Source organism: Numida meleagris, chromosome 3, assembly GCF_002078875.1.
Source record: "Numida meleagris isolate 19003 breed g44 Domestic line chromosome 3, NumMel1.0, whole genome shotgun sequence".
Lineage (NCBI taxonomy): Eukaryota > Metazoa > Chordata > Aves > Galliformes > Numididae > Numida > Numida meleagris.
This window is the reverse complement of record NC_034411.1, coordinates 29649925-29661297: the sequence shown is the minus strand read 5'-3', so window position 1 is coordinate 29661297 and position 11373 is coordinate 29649925.

Here is an 11373-nt window from a genome sequence, read left to right as displayed (position 1 = left end):
CGAAGAAAATCCTCATTTCATCCTTCACAAATGTTAAGAGCAGCAATTTTGACTCAGCTTTTATTTCACAGTAGCATACTGTGCTCTGGAGATTCGTGGGTCTGCTCTATTAATATTTAGATGCTCATTAATTGAGCTGTCCCCGTTGGGGCAGAGGCAGGGTAGCAGCAGGATTGATGCCTAAAATTTCTGACCCTGGCAGTGGAAATCCCTTTTCTCTGTTCCTTAGGTGAGGAAAACCTATAAATAGATTTGTTTACCATGAAAATGCAAAAGGGCCTGTGGTATATTAATTTTTCATATGGAAAAGGATATAAACAGGTTGCAAGTTTAAATAATTTACTTAGAAGAGGTAATAGCCTCTCTTTTATCTAACTCATTCATTTTTCAAACACAGATGTTTCTGAGAAACAAGCGTTTGCTGGCTCCTGAACATTTTGTGGTAGGTGTCAGTGGAAACCCCAAGTGATCAGCCTCAGTGCTCCCTCTTCTCACCACAGTTGGATCAGGTGAACAGCAGTGTGAGAGAAGGAAGCCCCTGTTGGTCAAGTAAAATGCACAGGTGAAACGCAATAAACTATTCGCCAAAGCAGACTAAATCTCTACGGTGATACTTTTAGAAAGTTATTCTCAAGCCTCTTGGGAATACTCTTTCCCACTGCAGTTATTAGATGAACAGCAAGCTTTGCTGAGCTTTAGTCATCCTGCTTTCAGGTGTTACGTTCTATACAAGGAAGAGGAATGGCTCCCAACCCTTTTTTGGCTACATATTACAGTACTGTTGAGTCTGATAATTGTGATTAATGCTGTGCAGAAGGTTATGAATACAATAGTGCTAAATACAGAACTAGAACTGAACATGTTTGAAATGCACCCAAAACATTCAAATACTTCAGAATATCAGAAAAAAAAATGGAAGTGTTTATTTACAAGCTGTCCCATCTTTCAGAAATCTCCATTTGGGTATCAATGTTGGAAGCATTTATTTGCCAAGCGTTAAGTCTAGTTAAAAACTGAATCAGAAAACAAAATCTTCTGTTGCTTTCAGCTCCTTTCCCAACATGAAAGAGCATCAGAAGCACAAAAATGAAGAGTATGTTTTAAGATATTGCTCTCATACTGGGGAAAGAAGCATTGAAAACACACTACCTCCAGTCTCCAAGGCCTGTCAGGAATGGTATTAGCAACAGAACTGGCAGAAGAGTGTCTTAATCTCTGCTGGGCAGTACTGGGGTGCGACCACTCACAAAACTCTTTCTACCATGCAAGGTCTACTGATACAAAACGAAATCAGTGTCTCTTCTGTCTCACTACAGAATGGGCCTTTTAGAAGAAAGTATAGTAAAATAACTGCCTTCAAAATTCCACATTGCAAAGCCATCTGACAGATGGCAGCTGATGGAGAATGTGTACGTTTTGACCTAACTTATATATCTGAGGAACAAAGAGCATTCTGCACTTCGGGTGGATGGTTAAATCATGCCTACACTATTTGTTAATGGTAAGTTTAGGAGAGCTGATGATACTAGGCAGCAGCTGTTTTCCATCAGCAACACGACTTTGTGGAACAGTCCCATATCAATCTGATATCAGACTGCAGATATTACAGTACCAAACAGTGAGTAGTATGAGTGCAGTCCCTCTGCTAAAATTTCTTCACACAAAATACTCAATGAGTAGCTCTGGGTGTGAAATTCACTTACAGAAGCTGTTATCTGTTCAGAAACAAAATTCAAGCTCAGCGGGTAAATAATTTGCTGCAGACAGCTTGAGTAGATAGACTGTGGCAGGCTGGGCATGCCAACACTGTTCTCTGTACCCACAAAAAGCACTTCTAAGGTTATGTGCTGCAGATCAACGTAATGGAGAAGCAGAACATCAAGCATTTTCTGTATGGAAAAAGTGGACGTGATGCTTTTGTCAGCTGCTTCCAGTAGACAACATGAATCTGTGAGCAGGAAAGAGGAAGCTCTAATATAGCAGAGATTTTCTAAAGGGCAAGTCAAGCAAGCAGTCTCTGAAATTTCCAAAAGAACAAGCACATGTATTCCAGGCAAATCTGCTGTCCAACTGGATCTGTTTACAACCTGCCTTATCTCAGAGGCGCAGCTGAAATAATAACAAGGATTTTGATGCTGGTGAGTTACTTTACATACAGCTTATCAAAACTCAGGGTGACTTGGGAACGTGAAATATTTGCTGTAAGACACAGTAGTGTCAGAATCAGAGACTGACACATAAGAATGTCCTCATTGCTGGCCAGCTTATGGCTGTGTGCTCAAGGGGAGTGGAGGAATATGACTCGTTTCACTCTGAGGAGGGGGCTTGAGGAGGTTGTGGGACAAAGGGGAAAATATATAAATCACAGAAGTTGCAGTTCTACATTTCTATCAGCATTACTGTCACAGGAGATGGTAGTAAAGATACTATTTATTCTTCCAGCACTTTTGTAAGCCTCAAAGCAGGCTGGAGAAAACTGTAGTGGGACTGGGTGCTTTTCTTGTTAAAGACATGATTAGCCTCCTGCTTCCTGCACTTCCTAACCGTGGTGATCTGAATCCTGTTTCATGCTGACCGTGCCAGGCTATGATCCCAGTGCATAGGTCATTGCTGTGAAGGCAGTCAGCTACCCAGCAGGGATGGTTAGTGGCTCTCCCAGAAGAGGATAGCAACTTAATCTGAAACCAAAGCTTCCAGCAGACTTGGCAGGAAAACAAAGTAGATACTGAATCAGTAGGAATCCGTAGGCATCTCTGGACAACTCCTACCAGCCATCAGAGTATACTTGGCTTTTTCACCCTCCAAGGAAGCCTCACATGCTCCCACCAGCTCCAGAATCATCTTTGTGTTGTCAGAGCAAATGGTTATTCACTGAAGCTGGGGACTTTTAACCAGGACTTGTCTATTAGCATTCACTCTGAATCCTTACTCACAAAGGTGAGATATCAAGGGGAGAAAGGGCTTGTATTATTTACTGCTTAAGTAGAACAATTGATTCTTCATGGAACAGAAATACTGGCACAGAGGTATCAATCAAAATCCTAGTCTCTAGCCCACAAGTGTGTTAGAATGTGTGCACCAGAAAAAGGTGCCAAAAGAAAAAAAATGTGCCTTTATCTTTCATTATATGGTAACAAAGAAGATTTCTTGATACCCTATCTGACTCAGTTTTCTGCCTTTTTTTTTCTCTCTGAAGGAGGACAGCAGGACATACTGCGTTACCCCTATTCAGTATTTTAAAAATGTAGAAAACTGATGATGATACTGTGCTCTGCCAGCTCTTCAGAGGTCTAACAATACTTCATAAATGCAAATTTGGCCTCAGAAACCCCTCTAAGATAGGCTGTAGTCATAAATATGAGAAAACGGAGGCCCAGCGGAAGGCTATGATTCACACAGTATCACATCAGGAAGAGATCTTAAAAATATGGAATTTCTGCAACAGAATAAACTGGTTGGTGAAGGATAGGTCCCCATTCTCACTGAACTCCTGAGCAATGCACCTGCTTGTCTTACAGGTGTTGGTCCCACATTAGCACTTGCCACCAGTGGGTAAATTGGAACATTCCTGGATTCATGTAGACTAATCACCTTTATTGAACACTTCTCCTTCTTTCTTACTTGCTGTGTGTATCTGATACTGCTAGCTCTAGAGCGCCCAAGCTTTAAGAGGACAGGAGAAAGTGCTTTCTTCCTGCAGCTTTCTTGATGTCATTTTATGATATCTACTGGGTCTCCTAAACTGTGAGAGTTCTTCAAATGGAGAAGCTACAGCTCAGCTATTCAGGTTCTAGACAAGTGCAGTACCTGCTTTTTTAAAAAAAAAAAAATTAGAGGCACTATCACAGCCACAACATTTTAAGAAATTTATGACTGCAGCGCTCTATGCTGAACTCAGAGCTGTTGCTGTGAGTTAGGTATCCTTGATGCCTTCTAGATGAGGCTTCTATGTTTTTCCACAAACATCTACATATTGAAATTCATAATATTTTGGGTCGCTTGCTTTGTCTGAAAGCTACTTCTTTTTTGTTTAATTTATCACTCACTAAAATAATCTTTTGTTCCTTTCTTTAGAACAGATAAAAAGCATGCAAAAATTAAGTAATTCTTTGGGGAGGGGTTCTGATGTTCAGTTTTCCTTTAGTCATTACAGATTCAGGTGTCTTAGTGTTGTAGTGAAAGTACAGCTCTCCTCTGTCATCTTCCGAATGACAAGGCAGCTGATTTTAATGGTTGCTTACATATGCATTGTAAAGGAGCTTTCCTTCCCTAACAGCTAACCAAGAAGGGGAACATTTCCAATTAGCGCTGTCCCTTGCCGTTTTCCATGTTCTTCCAGGAGGTGAAGGTATACAGAAGGCAAGTGAAACTTGCTTTGGTTCTCTCTAAATACCTGAATACACGAGACTTCCTTCAAGAGTTTTTCATTCAGCTGCCTTTCCTTCAGCATATACCATTCATCTGAGCTACGAAGCATGTTCTGTTTTTCTGCTGAAGATGCTGATAGCAGGTATCCGATGTAGCATGACACCGTGGAAGACAAGCATTTTTCCATACTCATCTCACAAGACCTTTGCAATCTGTTTTCCTCTCCTGCACCCCCAGTTCATGGTCACCCTAGCCTTGCAGAGCTGTAATTTGCAGAATTGTTCTGCACATTACTATTCAATCACCTCTGTATTTTCTAGGATTGAATTATCCTAATAGTGGTTTACCCTACACTATAGATACAGTGGTAAGCAGCTCTGGAATAGTTTACATTATAGCTGAGGTGCAGTGGTGGAGAACACGGACATACTGCTTACAGGCCTGTAAATCACAGGGTTGTTCTGTGAGGCAAGGAGCCCCAACTATAAACCCTGGCAGATCCAAAGCATCTCAGTGCTTGTGCCACATTGGCAGGACCAGGTGGGTGGGGAGGACAGCGTGCAAGGACAATTTCCAGAGCTATGAGGAGTAAGCCAGAAAACAGCTGTGAACATGAGCTCTGCTCATGCTGGATCTGAGCTAACCACTTCGAGCCGTGACATAGCTGCAGACCTAGGTCAGGGCTAGCACTGCACTGGATTAATGAATCCTCTCTCTGCAAGACCAGGGAACATGCAAGTGACTCTGCAAGAGACAACTTGTCTCTGGTGTGGCCAGAAATAACAAGCTCGACACAGCTCAGACCTACAGCAGGCACAGACACTGAGTACATCACAGCGTGTTCTCAGGTGTACCCAGCAGCAGTTGTATGACCTAGGTTTCTCATCTCACAAGTTTCTCTGTTGCCTTTGATAATGTGTGTTTTACTATAGGAGCTCTCTCCTATCTTGTATCCAACAGGATTTATGCATGTGGCATGAAAGAACAAGTATGACAAATGAGATCTGCAGTTTGCCAAACTGTGCAACTGCAGCATATCAGCATGCACTTTTCCATTCTTAGTTGCATGTATTTTGCACGAGATTCTAAAGACGAAAAGCCATACATATAGGACTTTATCAAACACAGCTTTGTTCTTGGCTCGTTTGTTCTTCCTGATGCTTTAGTTATTTGCAGAGATAAGACAGATCAAACATGGAGTAGTGCTATCTTGCATTTCCAGGAGATTGTGGAGGGACCAGGCAGAGTGCCCAGATGAGGAAGGTACTGGAGAACCCACCTGACACTGAGAAAAATGGACAGGTTTCTCTAGCAGGGGTGCTAAATTAAATAACTGTGGTTTCTGCAATATATTTAATGTACTTTGTGCCTTTTGTGTTCAGGAAAAAACAACACTTTTGAGGGAAATAGTGATAAATAATTTTAAACTATGTGATCAGGACTACTATTTCTCCACTTCTAGCTTTACTACCAAGACCTTGGCTGTCTTTTTTGACTAAGTTGTGTGCACGGTTTCCTTGAAACTGATTTAATGAAAATCATTTTTGCATGCAAATTTTGTTTCATTTCAGTGTCTCCAAAACTAAGCTTCTTCAGAATTTTTGGCTTCCTGCATCTGCTTTTTTTTTTTTTTTTTTTTTTTTTTGCCACAGCCTCTCAGTTTTCTCTTTATTTTGGCTGACATACAAGATCTAAGGTTTTGAGCAACATTGCCTACAGAAGTTCCAGTTTTTGAAAGATCCAGAAAATAACTCAGTCTTCTTCAAGGAAATTCTATTGGCTGTTTTTCTTTTTAATGTCTCTTCCATCTCTTTCCTAAGGATCTGTGCTGTGTTTTTTATTTATCCTAGTTTCCCAAACCTCTTGTTTTTTTTGCCCTAAGTTTATCGCTTTTGAGCATCTACCATACTGAGAGCTTAAAAAGTCCTACAGCTATGGATAGTAAATCCCTGACCCGGATGCTCGTTTGGTGTTTCCTTGCTACAGCCATTAGAAGGGCTTTCTTTTGATCAGAGTCCACAAAATTAATTCCTGCAGGTCTCAGCTGGTGGGTTAGTTAGCCTCTTTGCTTTTTGCCATCAAAAGAACACGACATGAGTACAAAGAGGCCATGAACGTGGAGAACAGTGTAATTATTTCAAGTTCATATTTTTACCAGCTGTTAATCATGCCCGCAACTTTTTCTCACTCTGTTTCATGTGCTGAACCTCCTCATTTCCTTTAATCATGAATTAGCGAACTTGTCAAGCAAAAAGATTCTCACAAAGTCCAAGGCTCAGCCCTGACAGCCTTTCAGCTAAGTTTATTGGGCACGTTTGAGCAACTCCATTCATGGAAAAACAGTTTGTCACCAAGCTGAGATATCACATTGATCCCAGCTGGTTATATTGTAGGGCAGTCACTTTCCTGATGTATCCTAGTGCCAAAGGGGTGCTTGTAGCAAATGCGTGCCATTAAATGATTGTCCAGAAGAGTAGTAGCAGGACCAGGAAAGAGCAGACAGTAAATGTGCAAAGCTTTGAATTTATTCATCTAAGAGTCTCTGTTTGCTTGTTGGTTTTTCTTCCCTGTCTCAGCACTTTTTTTCCCCTTAACATAGATGTTCCCTCCTACCTTCATAAATTATAAATCTTACTTCCCAGGCTGAATACAGTTGTTCTGTTTAGCAGAAGCGTACCAGGCTGAGCATCAGTATAACTACATAGACTTCTGTAAATGGCTTGATTTTTTTCCTTCAGTGAAGCCATAGGTCTTGGTTTGCAATCCAAACTGCGTTAAAGGGAAATTTACAAAATAGTTTTTGTATTTTGAAATACGGATGTATTATTAGAAAGACAGCCATTACAATCTCTTTTGCCTCTAGGTATGAATGAAAAAAACAACACCCGAAGTTACATTTCTTTTCTCGTCAGATAGTAGGAGTGAATCTTTATTAAAGGCCATAGCAGGACAGAATATACTGACTGCTTTCTGTAGTTTTAAAGCCGTAATGAATATAGTATACTGTGTTTTCTAGTAAGAGAGACCAATGCTCTGTGGTTTCCATTTTCATGTAACAGACATTTGGGCAAGTCACTTTAAATCCACACTCCAGTCTCTGGTATATAAAAATCAACAATTTCTTTCATTTGCTTGCACAGACTTTCTGCCTTGACACAGACATTTCCATAGCCTTTGACAATTGTTTTTCTACTTTACCTTTTATTTGCTTGAAATTAGATTTCAAGTTCCTGGAGACAGTGACCTCATAACCTGTTTTACATTGTAGAGGTGTTTAGAATTTATTAGAGCGAGTGACTTAAAAACATATAATAAAGAAAAAAAAAACATAACATGGTAATGATTCTGACTTTCAGTGGTCCTCCTGAATGTGTTTCTCTACCAGCATTTACTTCTCATAGAGTGGCTCCTGGGTTATGTTTGGAATTAAAGGCTGCAAGCGGTTGAAAACTACAAGCATGATGTTTCACAAGATGTTAGTTACAGAGATCTGCGAGTAGGCTGAGACCCATATAAGACAAGTTTTTCTTGCGTATTTAAAGAGCCCTTTGTGTTAGGAAAACACCAGCTCTTTGGGAAAGAGGCTGCCTTCAAGCCATGCATGTTACTGCGGACAAAGAATTTTGCCATTGCTGGGACACTGATATTTTGTCATGTTTTTATGCTAGGTTTTATTTCAAATATTTTTTGTAATTCTATGTTACAGAAACAAATGTTGATTCAGCTACAGACTTTAACGTTACCTTCCTAATTCGCTATTATAGCTGGGCGCATCCAATACTCATTTCTTTGTTATCTGAGTGCCTAGGCAGAAAATTCCACAGCAGTTTTCATGAAGAGTAAATAGAGTAGTAACCAGACAACTGTGCAGTTATGAAATCCAAAGTCTCCCTCAAATATGCTTTGAATTCACACTGTCTGTTTCACTCTTCTGATGGCTTTTGCCAGAGTTAATTTTCTGGGTGACATGGGACAGCAAGAAATAGAAAGGATTTCTGAGAAATCATTGCATTCTCAGTCTCTGGGCAGCAACAACAGCAGCACAAATGGACCTTCTCTATCAGTGATGAACGCTCCCCATAAATACAAACAATGCAGGAAAGCAGCTGATATTGTAGCTTCTTCGGTAAAACTCCATGGTTTAGTGTGTAAAGCAGTGGTGCTTACTGTGTAACTATAATACAGAACTCTAGAATTTACAGCCGTTGACTCTGTGCAAGACCATTGCCAAACACTGTGATTTGTGTGAAGTAGAACTGGGAGAGTAGAAAGCATGGGTAAATATAACACATGGTCTTTGCTTCTTGTGCCTGCTTTGTTTCATTTTTTTTTATATGCATTTGCCAGTTAGGTGAGAGTTGTGGGGAGCTGGATCAAACAAAGCTCTTGTGCGTGTGTTCATTTTTTATACACGTGTGCATATATTCATACATCTGTAGCATTATTTATCTAGAAATGTGGGTGAAGAGTTACAGTTAGGCTTGTACAGTAGCAGTTGTACAAGCAATATCTATAACCAATTGATTATTTCTCAGAAGAAACTCTGATAAGTTTTTGGTTCATTCTTTAATTTTTTTTTTATTAGTCTACTATTCCTATTTTTTTACATTCATGCTACCACCATACATCTGATACTTTAGAGGTAGGAGGTAGTAATATAGGCAGTAACTATAAATACTGCATGTGCTGCAGATCTTAGAATATATCTTTTCCTGACTCACAGCCTTTGGGTGCCACCAACCTGCCTGATTTTGACTAACAGGGAGAAGGAAATTAGAAGAGAGGACCTTGGGGTTGTCTGGCAGAACATGACAGTTGTTCATGTGTTTTCTGTTTGAAACCAAAAGGAAGACAAAGCAAAAGTAATTTAATACATTTTTTTCACACCAGTGATGTTTGTTACTATTCATTCATCTTTGTTAATGATATGCATATACTGTTGCTTCTCAAAATCAGTGACATCCTTCAGTCTTGCTTTTCAACATCTGATGACACTGCAGTAGGACACTATATGAAATTCCTTTATGAATACGGGTAAGAACAGAAAAATCTAATAGATATCTGAAGGAAAAACATTCAGTACCACAAACCATCCTATGCTGTGCTATTTCTAACTGGAAAAGGCAGCATCTTCACTTACTTTTTTTCAGCAATGATCTGAATTTTTTCTTCTTCAGTGCTGGAAAACATGGCAGTAAGTGCGACACAAATATTCCAAAGAATCTCACTTAGTTTGCATTTCTTTAGACTGCCTTAGGATGCCTTGTCAGTGAGACTTGCTGGCTTCACTGACTCCTGTTGTCCTCTGCAAGATGAGCCTTAAGCAAGCCAGGGCACTTGCTCTCTCCTGCCCGGTCACTGAGGGGGTGGTGGGGCGGGGTGTGTGTCTCTTTGCCGATTCCCCTCATTTTGCAGTGGAAATCAAGGCACAGTCAGCAGCAGGTAGTAGGAACACAAGCTGCCTCTCATCTTAGCATGCTGCTGTTCAATATATGATGCCTTCTTTTCACTCTTTGCTCTTTGTACAGCTTCCAGTGTTCAGATATTCAACTTTAAAAGCCTTCCCCAATTTAACTCAGAGCGCCTGATGCATCTCTAACTAGGGAGGATAATTAGATGAACCAGGCACACAGTGAGTTCCACTAAGGATAGCCTCTGTGACAAACCTTTGAAAAGCAGAAAATAAACTCCCACTGGAATACACAATGAAGTAGTAACCATATGGGGATTGTGGTGTTGAATATATCAGAGAAATCAAGAAAAATGTATCTCAGGGTAAGTCAACATATGGCAGGCATAAGCAAGGCTTAAACAGTCTCAGCTTGAGCTGTGTGTCTCTTGCACAGGTCACAGAACAAACGCTAATGCCAGGAAAAAAAAGAAAGAAAGATCAAAGTTTGTGCATGAGTTAAAAGCAGCACAACATGCGGGCACAGCAACTAATCTGTGCAGCAAAAAGAGCAGCATAATGTATTGGAAGCCAATGCTTCTAACACCTGATTGCAGCCATGGCGGTAGAGCAAACTCCATTCCCCCGCCCTGCAGCGTGCTCTTCCTACCACCGGTATTTACATCGGGGAGGGGTGGGAAAGAGTAATCAGACCTCATATTTCAGGACAGACAGTGATCACCTGAAGGGATAGTTGGAATTTTTTGTTCAAAACAAAAATTACACTGTAGTTTTTTTCTTTCCTCATTTTTTAGAGATTGCTGCCTGTCTTCTTCTATCCAGGACTGCTCAGCAGGGCAGGTACGTTTTAAAGAACTCTTCTTTCCCATTAGAAGCATCAGACATCAGTCCCAGCCAGCAGCAAAATTGTGGATTTTCCAGAGCAGCTGCTGGGTGACATCATCTATGTGAGGAATAGTTTCCTCTTTGAAAGCAATTCATACATTCAGAAACTGGTCAAACATGGTTCGCAATAAAACGCTCTATCGTTCAGTGAAAGTGAGTTAGCAGTTTCCAAGGTAATTCCTCTGTTTTCCTGCCAACAGCTCTGACAGGAGCCTCTAAGGAAATGACCATTAAGCAAACATCTGTGCACGTCCTATCCATCAGCATCCCAGCAGCTCCAGGACTGGGGGCTGGCATAAGGGACCAGCCAGTTTTAGCAGAGCCCAAACTCTGAGGCAGCAGAGATGAGCAGAAACTGTGACTTAAAACTGATAAAGACCTAGAGATAGACTGAACAGCGCAAAGTAGCAAATTGCTGTTTTCCTAAATGTATTATGTTCACCTTGATACAATATATGTCAATTTTTACGATACAAATCTCCCCCGAGAACCTTCCTCAGGATTAGTATTGTCATCTGTCTAGTGTCATCTGTCTGGTGATGACACATCATATTGTCATCTTGTCAAAATGATTAAGTGAGCTAAAAAGCTAGACTTTTAGCACTTTCATGATAAATAAGATGCACAAAGTTCTTTTTGTTTGTCAGCATCTGCTGTGCTGCAGTAATATGGCTCTGAAGAGGGATGGAAAAGAAAATACAGTAGGGAGA